The 16113-nt window shown below is 49.5% G+C and overlaps 1 pseudogene; it reads right to left on the reverse strand.

The window, feature by feature from the left end:
* Positions 1-2729: 2729 nt before the first annotated feature.
* LOC129716446 (zinc finger protein 664-like) lies at positions 2730-15395 on the reverse strand (annotated as a pseudogene).
* Between the last annotated feature and the right edge of the window lie 718 nt (positions 15396-16113).

Raw genomic sequence — 16113 nt, forward strand, 5'->3', positions numbered from 1 at the left:
GGAGGGAGAGATAGTTCAGCCATGATGGAATGTCGGAGTAGACTTGATGGGCCGAATGGCCTAATTTATTATAGATCATTTAAGGTGTCCTATCACTTATGGCCCATTTGACGTCAGAGTTCCAATAGACTCCTCAAAGCCTTTTAATCCTATTCCTTCTGATTGTGCTACAGTTTAGTTGAATAAAGGTTATGATAGTATTGTAGAAATCCCCTCCAACAGACCCCTGGTTGCAGGGTCTTCTCCTTGTTCTGAGTTTTTAAAGAACCAATTTTATTATGTTTTAACGCGATCACTGGTGCAATCGTTTTCTTTATTATAAAATGCTTGGGCAGAGATTAATGTACCTCGAACATACGTGAGAAGCAGGTGCAGGGTTGTCATCTCAGTTTTAGTTGGAAAAGATTTGTGGGTTAAGCCCTTTGGCCCCAACGAATGTCCGGCGGCGTGATCTGAGATTATGATGTTATGATATTTTGAATTATAAGTAAATGGAATAAACAGCAACTAAAAAGTATCATCGCACGGAATGCTGTGAGACTTTATTAGTGCCCTTGATCCCTTGATGATCCGGGGGTGTTGGGTAGGTTCAGGAATGTTTTGTTAAAAAAAGTGGGGTTATCGAAGTTAGGCGGACAGGAGAGGGGCGCACTGCCACTCTGCCGTGGGGCCTGTGTGTGGTAACACACACGGTTCAGTTACTGTGGGGAGCGCTGGGTTGGGGTCTGATGCCCCCTGGTGATGAGAGGTGACCAACACCGAGCTGCAGTTACTGAGTGACCAGGGATTATACCTTCCTTTATAGGAAGGAACTGTAGTTGGTGTTTGTTTGGAAATGAATTTATGCGATTAGTGTAGTGGGATAGCCACACTATGGCTAGAATTCTAAAGACTTCCGTAGCCTTTGTAAAACGAAAAAATTCCCAGCTCCGTGCCCGAGGAAGAGGAAAGAAAAGAAAAAAAAAGGAAATTATATTTAACATTCAATCAACTTCTTTGGGAGTATCAAACTTATTTACCTAGTCATATTACACTAAAGATAGACACAAAATATGCTGGATCATTAACTCAGCGGGAATTTACCAGGCAGCATGAGGTCATAATTCAGTGTTTTTCCAAAATTCTTAAGGGTCTTTAAAGTTCTTGAACGAATTTTAAAGGATCTGACGGCTAGTCCATGGCAGGAAGATTCTTCATCTGCTTACCGATTCCTTGTTATTCGGGGAAGAACTCCAGTAGGTGACAGCCTTGCGGGATAGAGGGCTGTCTCAAATCCGGCACTCTTCAAGGTCTCATTGAACAGGAAGACCTCTGTCGAAATCCGGTTTAAAACGCCTTCAAAAAGAAGACCGCTGAAAAAAAAAGGAAATCTATATTATCTCATCAAATTCATGATCCTGTAGGACTTTTACTTTTTTCTTGGACACGACGTTGCTGATGGCTCCTCCTACGTAGAGTAGAGGTCTGCCACGAAATGAGTGCCCTCAACAGGGAACTGAACAGGGGCTGCCACCCGCTGAGTTACTCCAGAGGCATCCGTAGGAGGGGGAGAGGGATTGTCATGATATTCCTTCCCCTTGTGAAACCAGTTTACATTGGCTTCTCATTCTCATTTAAGAGGGAGTTAGAAGTGGCCCTTGTGGCTAAGGGGATCAGAGGGTATGGAGAGAAGGCAGGTACGGGATACGGAGTTGGATGATCAGCCATGATCATATTGAAATGGCGGTGCAGGTTCGAAGGGCCGAATGGCCTACTCCTGCACCTAATTTCTACGTTTCTATAAGTGATAGGAGCAGAATTAGTCCATGCGTCCCATCAAGTCTATTTCGCCATTCAATCATGGCTGATCTATCTTTCCCTCTTAACCCCATTCTCCTGCCTTCTCCCCATAACCCTTGACACCCATACTAATCAAGAATTTATCTATCTCTGCAAAATATCCACTGCCTCCACAGCCTTCTGTAGCAAAGAATGCCACAGATTCACCACCCTCTGACTAAAGACATTCCTCCTTATCTCCTTCCTAAAGGAGCATTGTTTAATTTTGAGGCTATGAACTCTAGACCTCGACTCTCCCACAAGTGGAAACATCCTCTCCACATCCACTCGGTCCAAACCTTTCACTTTTCGGTAAGTTTCAATGAGGTCTCCCTTCATTCTTCTAAACTCCAGCGAGTACAGGCCCAGTGCCGTCAAACGCCTTTCTGGAGAGAAAGAATGGTTGACATTTCGATCGAGACCCTTCTTCAGACTTAGTGAGGGGAGAGGCCGATCTAGAAGGGTAAGGTGCGAAAACGAGAGATGAAAAGGGACAAAGATGAAGGAAAATGTAGAATAGATCATTGTTAGCTTGGGGAAGGTGACAACGAAGCAAACAAAGATAAAATGTAATCAGGAGGATAGTTTGGCTGGAGAGCTAGGATGGTGGAGGGATGGAGAGAGAGAGAGAGAGAAACAAGGGTTACTTGAAGTTAGAGAGGTCAACATCATATCGTTTGGTTGTAAGATGTCCAAGCGAAATATGAGGTGCTGTAATATTTTCGTGATGACTTGCCTCGGTAACCTGTATCTAGCATCCTGCAGTCACAGGGCCGTCCAGCTTTGAGGACAGCTACGAAGAGAAATTCAACAGAGCATGTGACAGGATGGGGATACTGACAGCGCCTTCCACTTCTTCCAACATCTACTTGTCGTCCACATCTGGCTACTCCTCCCAGGATGAGCTGCAGGGTAAGTGGAACATTCATCATCTCACCCCCCACATCCCTCATCCTGAACAGCTAACACACAAAGGTCAGGTATCTTATAGAACATATAAAATTATAAATTGACTGGACAAGCTAGATGCAGGAAAAATGTTCCCTATGTTGGGCGAGTCCAGAACCAGGGGCCACAGTCTTAGAATAAAGGGGAGGTAATTTAAGACTGAGATGAGAAAAAAACGTTTTCTCCCAGAGAGTTGTGAATTTATGGAATTCCCTGCCAGAGGGCAGTGGAGGCCAAATCACTGGATGGATTTAAGAGAGAGTTAGATAGAGCTCTAGGGGTTTGTGGAGTCAAGGGATATGGGGAGGGCAGGTACGGGTTATTGATAGGGGACGATCAGCCAAGCTCACAATGAATGGCGGTGCTGGCTCGAAGGGCCGAATGGACTCCTCCTGCACCTATTTTCTATGTTTCTAAAGGGTGGTGGGTATATGGAACAAGCTGCCAGAGGTGGTTGAGGCTGCTAATATCGCAACGTTTAAGAAACAGTTAGATAGGTACATGGATAGTAAAGGTTTGGAGGGATATGGACCAAACGCAGGCAGGTGGGACTAGTGTATCTGTGACATGTTGGTAGGTGTGGGCCAGTTGGGTCGAAGGGCCTGTATCCACAGCAAAGATCCTATAGCGAGCAAGATAGCCCACTCGACGACAAAGACGTAGTAGGGTCATGGGCAGATTCATGGGTAATCTCCGGCCCCATTTCCGTAACCGGCTTCCGTTTCCGCATTCCTATCTTTGCTTTCATATTGCTATTATTTTACCAAATACCGCAGTTGTGAACAGTATGATCAATTGAATTACAGAGTGCAAATTTAATACAAACTTCAACTCAAACACAGCACATGAGCCATTTAAAAATAAATTTTAAAAAAACCCATTAAAAAAAGAAAATTAAAAAAAACATTAAAAAAAGAAAATTAACAGAATTATAATTTATTGACATATTAAATTGGATAGTTATATGGACGGGAAAGGAATGGAGGGTTATGGTCTGAACGCAAGTATATGGGACTAGGGGAGAATACGTGTTCGGCACGGACTAGAAGGGTCGAGATGGCCTGTTTCCGTGCTGTAATTGTTATATGGTTATATGGTTAATCATTAACAAAAAATAGCAGAATTTTGAATGAACCGAATTATGAATAATGGGTCTAACACTATATCACACACACACAAACTGTTCCCCCGCAACGCTGATTACACTGCTAGAGCGATTTACAAAGTCGGGTCGGGGTTTCTAAAATTGCTGAAGGAAAGGCTGATGTTCCACTCCGGAGCGTACTACACGTCAGCCCATTGGTTTTAACAGGAGTGCACTATCTTGCTCGCTATAAGATCTTTGAGCCACACTGTATGACTCTAACACGAAGTGCTGCAGTAACTCAGCGGGTCAGGCAGCATCTGTGGAGAACATGGACAGGTGACATTTCGGGTTGGGACCCTTCTTCAGACTGACACAAATGGGTCAGATGGGGGGGGTGATCAGCAGAATTGACAGAGGCGAGAGAAAATAAGGAGATAAATGGTGTGAGATAAGAAGAGAGGAATGTATATATGCAGCTTTAAGGGACATTGGTCAGGTAGCATTTGGAGTATTGCATACAGTTCTGGTCATTCCATTACAGACCATCCTGGGCCTGATCACAGACAACACTGAGATGGCCTACAGAGAGGAGGTAAAGGCACTAAACAGCTGGTGCTAGGAAAATAACCTCTCTCTCAATGTCAGCAAAACTAGAGATGATCATGGACTTCAAGAGGCAGCAGGAGAGTGGACACCTCCCCATCCACATCTTCCTTCCAGCATTTGTGTCTACCTAAACAGTGCCTATCCACGTCACAGTGTGCCAGCAGGCTGGAGGAGCGGGCAAAGGCCTTGCAACAGAGCGGGCAGGTGAAGGGGCACTGGCCGGTGTAAACTCGCCGGTGCTCCAGCAGATGGTCAAGGCCGGTGAAACCCTCACCACAGGACAGGGAATTTTTTGAGGACGTAACTAGGAAAATGGACAAGGGAGAGCCAGTGGATGTAGCCATTATTATCTAAATTGTGTCGTTGGAAAAAAGGGAAGTACAACGGGATCCAGGAATCCTTGTTCATCAGTCACTGAAAGTAAGCATGCAGGTACATCAGGCAGTGGACAGTGAATGGCCTGTAGGCCTTCACAACAAGAGTAGTTGAGTATAGGAGCAGAAAGGTCCTTCTGCAGTTGTACAGGGCCCTAGTGAGACCACACCTGGAGTATTGTGTGCGGTTTTGGTCTCCAAATTTGAGGAAGGACATTCTTGCTACACAGATCAATTCCCGTGATGGCGGGACTGTCATATGCTGAGAGAAGAGAGCGGCTGGGCTTGTACACTCTGGAATTTAGAAGGATGGGACGTGATCTTATTGAAACATGTAAGATTATTAAGGGTTTGGACACGTTAGAGGCAGGAAACATGTTCCCGATGGTGGAATCTAGAACCGGAGCCACAGTTTAAGAAGAAGGGGTAAGCCATTTAGAACGGAGATGAGGAAATACCTTTTCACACAGAGAGTAGTGAGTCTGTGGAATTCTCTGCCTCAGTGGAGGCAGTGGAGGCCAATTCTCTGGATACTTTAAAAAGAGAGTTAGAGCTCTTAAAGCTAGCACAGTCAGGAGATATGGTGAGAGGGCAGGAAAGGGGTACTGATTGTGGACGATCAGCCATGATCAAAGTAAATGGCTGGCTCGATGGGCTGAATGGCCTTCTGCACCTATTGTCTATTGACGGGCAGGGGAAGGGACGCTCACCGCCGGTGCTGCCACAGGCTGGACACGCGTGTGAAACCCTTGCCACTCAGTGCACTCAAAGGGTCTCTCTGGTGTGTATCCACCAGTGCTCACACAGCCCAGGTGCGCTCTTGAAACGCTCGCCGCAGTGGGAGCAGCCCCTTGCTGGTATGGGCCCGCCGGTGCTGCCGCAACCCCCGCGAGGTGTCAAATGACTCACCGCAGTATGGCAGTCATAGCGCTGGCCGCTGGTGTGCACCCGCTGGTGAGACAGGGCATGGGCGGCCATGGAAAAGTGCTCTCCACACACCGGGCTGGGGAAGGGACAATCGCCGTCGTGCACCCGCTGGTGGTACAGCAGGTTGCTGGACTGGGTGAAGCCTTTGTCGCACTGGGTGCAGGTGAAGGGGCGCTCGCTGGTGTGGGTGTGCTGGTGCTTCAGCAGGTTGCTGGAGCAGGTGAAGCCCTTGCCGCAGTCACTGCAGTTGTAGGCCCGCTCCCTGGTGTGCAGGCGCCTGTGCACCTTCAGTTGCGTGCACGAATTAAAGCCTTTGCCGTAATCAGAGCAGGTGAAGGGCCGCTTACCGCTGTGCACCCGCCGGTGCTCCCACAGCCCCGACAACTGGGCAAAACTCTTGACGCAGGTGGAGCAGCCATAGGGCTACTCGCCCGTGTGCACCCGCCGGTGCACCTGCAGCCCCGACAACTGGGCAAAGCTCTTGCCGCAGGTGGAGCAACCGTAGGGCTTCTCGCCTGTGTGCACTCGCTGGTGTATATTCAGTTCCCGCGCCGTTTTGAAGCTTTTGCCGCAGTCGCAGCATTCAAAGGGGCGTTCTCCCGTGTGCACCCGCCGGTGCCCCTGCAGCCCCGACGATTGGGTAAATGTCTTGCCGCAGTCGGAGCAGTCAAAGGGGCGTTCTCCCGTGTGCACCCGCCGATGCACCTGCAGCCCCGACGACTTGGTAAAGCTCTTGCCACAGTCGGGGCAGTCAAAGGGGCGTTCTCCAGTGTGCACCCACTGGTGCACCTGCAGCCCTGACAAATGGGTAAAGCTCTTGCCGCAGGTGGGGCAACCATAGGGCTTCTCGCCCGTGTGCATGCGCTGGTGCCCCTGCAGCGCCGACAAATGGGTAAAGCTCCTGCCACAAGTGGAACAACCATAGGGCTTCTCGCCCGTGTGCACGCGCTGGTGACCCTGCAGCCCCGACCAACCGGTAAACCTCTTGCCGCAGATGGAGCAGCCATAGGGCTTCTCGCCCGTGTGCACCCGCTGGTGTATCATCAGTTCCTGCGCCGTCTTGAAGCTCTTGCTGCAGTCGGAGCATTCAAAGGGGCGTTCTCCCGTGTGCACCCGCTGGTGCACCTGCAGCCCCGACAATTGGGTAAAGGTCTTGCCGCATTCGGAGCAGTCAAAGGGACGTTCTCCCGTGTGCACCCGGCGGTGGTTGTCCAGATGGCTCGGGTACTGCCAGGCCTTGCCACACACGTTGCACTCATAACGTTTCTCCTTGTGCCCCGTCATGTGGTCCTCCACCAAAGCTCAGCCCATCATAGCTAAGCCCGCACACCGAGCAGATGGAAAGGGGGGAGGCTCACCGTCTGCCCTCAATGGCCGCTTACGTCCCCTTCTCTCCGTCCACAGCAATGGCTCCTAAACCCTGCAGGAGTGGAACACAGAGGGTCAACAAGCTGTCAAACAGGACATTACTAACATAGAAACATCGAAAATAGGTGCAAGAGTAGGTCATTCGCCCCTTCGAGACTGCAACGCCATTCAATATGATCATGGCTGATCATCCAACTCAGAATCTTGTACCTGCTTTCTCTCCATACCCCCTGATCCCTTTAGCCACAAGGGCCACATCTAACTCCCTCATAAATATAGCCAATGAACTAGCCTCAACTACATTCTGTGGCAGAGAATTCCAGAGATTCACCACTCTCTGTGTAAAAAATGTTTTTCTCATCTCAGTCCTAAAAGATTTCCCCTTTATCCTTAAACTGTGATCCCTTGTTCTGGACTTCCCCAACATCGGGAACAATTTTTCTGCATTTAGCTGTCCAACCCCTTAAGAATTTCTACAAGATCCCCCCTCAATCTTCTAAATTCTAGCGAGTACAAGCCGAGTCTATCCAGTCTTCCTTCATATGAAAGTCCTGCCATCCCAGGAATCAGTCTGGGGAACTTTCTCTGTACTCCCTCTATGGCAAGAATGTCCTTCCTCAGATTAGGAGACCAAAACTGTACGCAATACTCCAGTTGTGGTCTCACCAAGACCCTGTACAACTCCAGTGGAACCTCTCTGCTCCTATACTCAAATCCTTTTGCTATGAATGCTAACATACCATTCGTTTCTTCACTGCCTGCTGCACCTGCATGCCTACTTTCAATGACTGGTGTGCCATGACACCCAGGTCTCGTTGCATCTCCCCATTTCCTAATCGGCCACCATTCAGGTAATAGTCTACTTTCCTGTTTTTGCCACCAAAGTGGATAACCTCACATTTATCTGCCATGCATTTGCCCACTCACCCAGCCTATCCAAGTCATCTTGCCACCTCCTAGCATCCTCCTCACAGCTAACACTGCCCCCCAGCTTCGTGTCATCCACAAACTTGGAGATGTTGCATTCAATTCCCTCGTCCAAATCATTAGTATATATTGTAAATAGCTGGGGTCCCAGCACTGAGCCTTGCGGTACCCCACTAGTCACTGCCTGCCATTCTGAAAAGGACCCGTTAACTCCTACTCTTTGCTTCCTGTCTGCCAGCCAGTTTTCTATCCACATGAATACTGACCCCCAATACCGTGTGCTTTAAGTTTGTATACTAATCTCTTATGTGGGACCTTGTTGAAAGCCTTCTGAAAGTCCAGATAATACATCCACTGGTTCTCCCTTATCTCCCTTATCCACTCAGATTCGTCAGACATGGTTTACCTTTCATAAATCTATGCTGACTTTGTCCAATGATTTCACCATTTTCCAAATGTGCTGCTATCCCATCTTTAATAACTGACTAGAGCAGTTTCCCCACTACCGATGTTAGACTAACTGGTCTGTAATTCCCTGTTTTCTCTCTCCCTCCCTTCTTAAAAAGTGGGGTTACATTAGCTATTCTCCAATCCTCAGGGACTACTCCAGAATCTAGAGTTTTGAAAAATTATCACTAATACATCCACTATTTCTGGGGCTACTTCCTTAAGTACTCTGGGATGCAGCCTATCTGGCCCTGGGGATTTATCGGCCTTTAATCCATTCAAATTACCTAACACCACTTCCCGGCTAACCTGGATTTCATAGAAACATAGAAATTAGGTGCAGGAGTAGGCCATTCGGCCCTTCGAGCCTGCACCGCCATTCAATATGATCATGGCTGATCATCCAACTCAGTATCCCGTACCTGCCTTCTCTCCATACCCTCTGATCCCCTTAGCCACAAAGGCCACATCTAACTCCCTCTTAAATTTCATTCAGTTCCTCCATCTCATTTGACCCCCGGTCCCCTGCTATTTCCGGCAGATTATTTAAGTCTTACTTAGTGAAGACAGAACCAAAGAAATTATTCAATTGGTCTGTCATGTCCTTGTTCCCCATGATCAATTCACCTGTTTCTGACTGCAAGGGACCTACATTTGTTTTAACTAATCTTTTTCTCTTCACATATCTATAAAAACTTTTACAGTCAGTTTTTATGTTTTGATACCATCCCTGATTTCCCTTGTTATCACAGATGCACTACCTTTCCTGATTTTTTTTTTTTGCCAAACTGGGATGAACAATTGTTGTAGTTCATCCATGCAGTGTTTAAATGCCTTCCATTGCAATATCCACCGTCAACCCATTGAGTATCAATCGCCAGTCTATCTTGGCCAATTCACGTCTCATACCCTCAAAGTTACCTTTCTTTAAGTTCAGGACCCTTGTTTATGAAATAACGATATCACTCTCCATCCTAATGAAGAACTCAACCATATTATGGTCACTCTTGCCATAAGGGGCCACGCACAACAAGACTGCTAACTAACCCTTCCTCATTACTCAATACCCAGTCTAGAATAGCCTGCTCTCTCGTTGGTTCCTCTACATGTTGGTTTAGAAAACTATCCCGCATACACTTCAAGAAATCCTCTTCCTCAGCACCCCTGACAATTTGATTCACCCAATCTATATGTAGATTGAAGTCACCCATTATAACTGTTTTACCTTTGACACGTGAACATTACTGGTGCTTGATGGGTGGGAAGGGTGGTGGGGAGGGGAGTGCGGGTGAAGGTGGAGGGTGGGGGCAGGAGGAGGTGAATGGGGGAGATATGAGGGGGGAAGGTGGTGAGGAGGCAAGGGGGGGGGGAGTGGGGAAGAGGGTGGAAGTGAGAGGAGGGGGAGAAGGGGAGAGGGGTTATGAGGGGAGAGTGGGGGAGAGGGCGTTGAGTGGGGGGGAGGGGGATAAGTGGGGTGAGGAAGCAAGTGGGAGAAGGGAGGGATGCATGACCAGCGCGCTGACGTTACCCCCAATCTGAGGGGGACTGCCGGCCACGCACCCTGCATTGCGCAGAGTCACGTGGGGGCAGCATGCATCATGGGAAGGTCACAGGGCGCTGTTGAGTTGTTGCTGGGCCTTCCCCGTACCCTCCCGGGTGTCCCGTTCCTGTCCGGGAGTGTCCGGAGTTGTCCGGGTTGGCCCTGAGCTGGCGGGGTGGTAGCGGCACTGGCTCCCGCTTGGATCCACCTGTCCTACCGGATTGGTCGCAGCCCTGGACTGGTGGGGCGCCTGGCCCTGAGCGGTGGACTTGCAGCCAGCGTGGGGGGTTCCGGCCTGGCTCCAGCTCCAGCTCCAGCTCGGCTCTGCTCCAGCTCCCGGGGGGCCTATTCCTGGGCTGGCCGGGGACCTTCAGCTGCACCTCTCGCCTTGTCCAATGGCTGTCGGCTGGCCACCTCGGTGCCAGCGGGAGCCGACGCCGGTCATCGGTGGGAATGCACGCAGGATGCTGCGGTGGTTCGGCGGGTCAGGCAACATCTCTGAAACATCAACCATTCCTTTTTTCCGGGGATGCTGCCTGTCCCGCTGAGTTGTTGCAGCGTTTTGTGCCCCCCCGTTGTTGATGGCTGGCACCCGGGGGAATTGGCCAGCGGCCTCTGGGTGGGGCGGTGAGTGCGGCTGGCGGTCCCCGGCTCGTCGGGGAATGGGATCCTCGGGAGTTGGAGCGGGGTTGGGCTGCGGTTGGTGCTTCTTCCCCGCGCTGGTTGTGGGCCTGGGGCCACCGCTGCTCCGGGCCGGTGTCCCATCGGTCCTGGGTCGCCCCAGACATCTCCGGCCTCTCTCTGGGCGTGGATAGGACACACGGGGGGACGGGGACGGTCCAGTGATGGTTCGGCTGTGCTTGCAACGCCGGGAACCCGGGTTTGATTCTGGCTGCGGATGAGATGCGGGTTTGCATACGCGCAGCTGCCGAGAATGTCTTTCCCCGTCACCCACTCGCATCTGCCACCACTCTCTCACTGTTACACCTCGCTCTCCCACTAACTGGCAGCCCCGCTCCTCAGATTAAATATATTTTTACAAATAAATTATGAATAGGAATAGAAAATTAAGAAAGAGGCAGAGACAGTAGGCTGTGGGTAAGCTGGGAAGGGGAGGAGAAGGAGCGAGAAAGCAAGGACTACCTGAAATTGGAGAAGTCAATGTTCATACCGCTAGGGTGCAAACTACCCAAGCAAAATATGAGGTGCTCCTCTAATTTACGGTGAGACTCACTCTGGCCATGGAGGAGGCCTAGGGAAGAAAGGTCGGATTCTGAATGTGAGGGGGAGTTGAAGTGCTGACCCACCGGGAGATCAGGCAGGTTATTGCAAACCAAGCGGAGGTGTTGGGCGAAGCAATCATCAAGCCTTCGCTTGGTTTCACCGATGTAGAGCAGTTGACACCTAGAGCAGCGGATGCAATAGATGAGGTTGGAGAAGGTGCAGGTGAACCTCTGCCTCACCTGGAAAGACTGATTGGGTCCTTGGATGGAGTCAAGGGGGGAGGTAAAGTGACAAGTGTAGCATTTCCTGCGGTTGCAAGGAAAAGTACCAGGGGAGGGGATGGGAAGGGACGAATTGACCAGGGAGTTACAGAGGGAGCGGTCTCTGCGGAAAGCCGAAATGGGAGGAGATGGAAAGATGTGGCCAGTAGTGGGATCCCGTTGGAGGTGGCGAAAATGTCGGAGGATTATCTGTTGTATATGACGACTAGTGGGGTGGAAGGTGAGGACAAGAGGGGCTTTGCCCTTGTTTTACGAGTGGGGGGATGGGGAATGACAGCAGATGAGAGCTACGGGATATAGAGGAGACCCTGGTGAGAGCCTCATCTACAGCCGAAGAGGGGAACCCCCTTTCTCTAAAGAATGAGGACATCTCCAATGCCTGGGTGCAGATGCGGCGGAGACGGAGGAATTGGGAGTAGGGGATAGAGTCCTTACAGGAAGTAGGGTCGGAAGAAGTGTAGTGCAGATAGCCATGAGAGTCAGTGGGTTTCTAGGAGAGAATTCTGAGGCAGAGAATTCCACAGATTTACAACTCTCTGTGTGAAAAAGTTTTTCTTCACCTCAGTCCTAAATGGCCTACCACTTATTCTTAAACTGTGACCGCTGGTTGTGGGTTCCACCAACACCAGGCCATGATTTCGGCATCTACCCTGTCCAATCCTTTAATAATTTTATATGTTTCTACAAGATCCCCTCTCTTCCTTCTAAATTCCAGCAAATGCAAGCCCAGTCGATCCATTTTTTAATTATATGTCAGTCCAGCCATCCCGGGAATTAACCTCTTTAAGTAAGATATGCAGATACTGGAAAAATCGAAGGTAGACAAAAATGCATGAAAAATTCAGCTTGTGAGGCAGCATCTATGGAGCGAAGGAATTCCTTCATACCAAAGATGCTGCCTCACTTGCTGAGTTTCTCCAGCATTTTTGTCCACCTGCGGGAATTAACCTTGTGAACCTACGCTTCACTCCCTCAATAGCAAGAATGTCCTTCCTCAAATTAGGAGACCAAACTTGCACAAAATACCAGTCTCATCAGGGCCCCGTACAACTGCCTTAGGACCTCCTTGCTCCTAAACTCAAATCCTCTCGCAATGAAGGCCAACATGCCATTAGCTTCCTTTACTGCCTGCTGTACATCCATGTGTACTTTCAGTGACTGATGTACAGGGACACACAGATCTCGTTGCACCTCCCCTTCTCCTAATATTGGCTCATTAACATAGAAACATAGAAAATAGGTGCAGGAGTAGGCCATTCAGCCCTTCGAGCCTGCACCGCCATTCAATATGATCATGGCTGATCATCCAACTCAGTATCCTGTACCTGCCTTCTCTCCATACCCCCTGATCGTGATCCCTTTAGCCACAAGGGCCACATCTAACTCCCTCTTAAATATAGCCAATGAACTGGCCTCAACTACCTTCTGTGGCAGAGAATTCCACAGAAGCACCACTCTCTGTGTAAACAATGATTTTCTCATCGGTCCGAAAAGACTTCCCTCTTATCCTTAAACTGTGACACCTTGTTCTGGACTTCCCCAACATCGGGAATAATCTTCCTGCATCTAGCCTGTCCAACCCCTTAAGAATGTTGTAAGTTTCTACAAGATCCCCCCTCAATCCTTTAAATTCTAGCATGTACAAGCCGAGTTGATCCAGTCTTTCTTCATATGAAAGTCCTGCCATCCCAGGAATCAGTCTGGTGAACCTTCTCTGTACTCCCTCTATGGCAAGAATGTCCTTCCTCAGAATAGGAGACCAAAACTGTACGCAATACTCCAGGTGTGGTCTCACCAAGACCCTGTACAACTTCAGAACCACCCTGCTCTTATACTCAAATCCTTTTGCTACGAATGCCAGCATACCATTCGCTTTCTTCACTGCCTACTACACCTGCTTGCCTACTTTCAATGACTGGTGTACCATGACACCCAGGTCTCGTTGCATCTCCCCTTTTCCTAATCGGCCACCATTCAGATAATAGTCTACTTTCTTGTTTTTGCCACCAAAGTGGATAACCTCACATTTATCCACATTATACTGCATCTGCCATATATTTGCCCACTCACCCAACCTATCCAAGTCACCTTGCAGCCTCCTAGCATCCTCCTCACAGCTAACACTGCCCCCCAGCTTCGTGTTATCTGCAAACTTGGCAATGTTGCATTCAATTCCCTCATCCAGATCATTAATATATATTGTAAATAGCTGGGGTCCCAGCACTGAGCCTTGCGGTACCCCACTAGTCACTGCCTGCCATTCTGAAAAGGACCCGTTAACTCCTCTTTGCTTCCTGTCTGCCAGCCATTCTCTATCCACATGAATACTGAACCCCCAATACCTTGTGCTTTAAGTTTGCATACTAATCTCTTATGTGGAACCTGGTCGAAAGCCTTCTGAAAGTCCAGATATAACACATCCACTGATTCTCCCTTATCCACTCTACTAGTTACATCCTCGAAAAATTCTATAAGATTCGTCAGACATGATTTACCTTTCATAAATCCATGCTGACTTTGTGCAATGAATTCACCACTTTCCAAATGTGTTGCTATCCCATCTTTAATAATTGACTCCAGCATTTTCCCCAATACCGATGTCTGTAATTCCGTTTTCTCTCTCCCTCCCTTTTTAAAAAGTTGGGTTACATTAGCTCCCCTCCAATCCTCAGGAAGTACTCCAGAATCTAAAGGCTTTTGAAAAATTATCACTAATGCATCCGCTATTTCTGCGGCTACTTCCTTCAGTACTCTGGGATGCAATTTATTTGGCCCTGGGGGTTTATCTGCCTTTAATTCATTCAATTTACCTAACACCACTTCTCGGCTTACCTGGATTTCACTCAGTTCCTCCATCTTATTTAACCCCCGGTCCCTTGCTATTGCCGGCAGATTATTTATGTCTTCCTTAGTGAAGACAGAACCAAAGTAGTTATTCAATTGGTCTGCCATGTCCTTGTTCCGAATGATCAATTTGCCTGTTTCTGACTGCAAGGGACCTACATTTGTTTTAACTAATCTTTTCCTCTTCACATATCTATAAACACTTTTGCAGTCAGTTTCTATGTTCCCTGCCAGTTTTCTTTCATATTCTATTTTCCCTTTCCTAATTAAGCCCTTTGTCCTCCTCTGCTGGACTCTGAATTTCTCCCAGTCCCCTGGTAGGCTGCTTTTTCTGGCTAATATGTATGCTTCCGTGTACCGAGTAGGGGAGAAGGCAGGAGAATGGGGTTAAGAGGAAGAAATAGATCAGCCATGGCAGCGTAGACTTGATGGGCTGAATGGCCTAATTCTGCTGCTATCACTTTTGACCTTATACAGGGAGAAACCTTGTCTCCGCATTCGAGTCACACAAGTCTTACACTCAATGTTATTCTCTTCATCCCGTATCCGTACACTGTGGACGGATCGATTGTAATCACGTACACAAAAATGCCAGAGAAACTCAGCGGGTGCAGCAGCATCTATGGAGCGAAGGAGATAGGTAACGTTTCGGGCCGAAACCCTTCTTCAGACTGATTGTAATCACGTGTTGTCTTTCTGCTGACGTGTTAGCAACAACATCAAAGCTTTTCACTCGACCTCGGTTTACGTGACAATAAACTAAACTCAACCCTCCTCCCGCCGCCAGGTGGCGCTGCACTCGGAGGACCAGAGACGCTGCACTCGGAGGACCAGAGATAGCCGCTGCACTCGGAGGACCAGAGACGCTGCACTCGGAGGACCAGAGACGCTGCACTCGGAGGACCAGAGACGCTGCACTCGGAGGACCAGAGACGCACTCGGAGGACCAGAGAGCGCCCAGACATCCTCTCCTTCCTCACTCACTCGCTCACTCACTCACTCACATCCCCCCCCCCGTTCCTCACCGCCCGCCGGTCTCGGGCTCCGGCTCCTCGGGTCACTGGCCGCAGGATGGACGCGCGGGGATCTTTGCTCCGAGCGAGCGGCGGCGGCGGCGGCGGCGGCGGGCATGGTCTTGCCTGAGCTCCCGCCGCGGCGCTGAGCGGGGCCTCCCTCCGGCCAATCCTCCTATTGGTCGAGCCTCCCCGCCCCTCGGACCCGCCCTCCTCCCTCCTCCTCCTCACACGTCCTCCCTCCTATAGGATCCTCCCTCCTCCCTCCTCCAAACTCCTCCCTCCCTCGCTCAATGATCCTATAGCGGAGTAGATCTTTGGCGCTCCTTCCTCCCGTCCCGCCTCACGTGACCGGGCATTAGGTCCCGCCCCCTCCACTGACGGGCAGCGCCAGCGGCCAATGGGAAACAGTCCCGCCCCCTCATAACCTCCGGCCAATCAGAGCCGCGTCCTATTGGTCGAGCCGTAGCCCCGCCCCTCGGACAGACAGCGCCCTCCGCCAATCGGAGCCGCCTCCTCACACGTGACCCTGTTTGATATTCAGTTGCAGCCAAAGATTATATAGGATCTTTGGTTGCAGCCTGGTCTCTGTCATTTCCAAACATCCTACATCTGCTATAGGGTCTTTGGTAATTTCCTTCGCTCCATAGATGCTGCTGCACCCGCTGACTTTCTCCAGCATTTTGTGTACCTTCGTCTGTGTCATTGT

Source organism: Leucoraja erinacea, unplaced genomic scaffold (genome assembly GCF_028641065.1).
Source record: "Leucoraja erinacea ecotype New England unplaced genomic scaffold, Leri_hhj_1 Leri_237S, whole genome shotgun sequence".
Lineage (NCBI taxonomy): Eukaryota > Metazoa > Chordata > Chondrichthyes > Rajiformes > Rajidae > Leucoraja > Leucoraja erinaceus.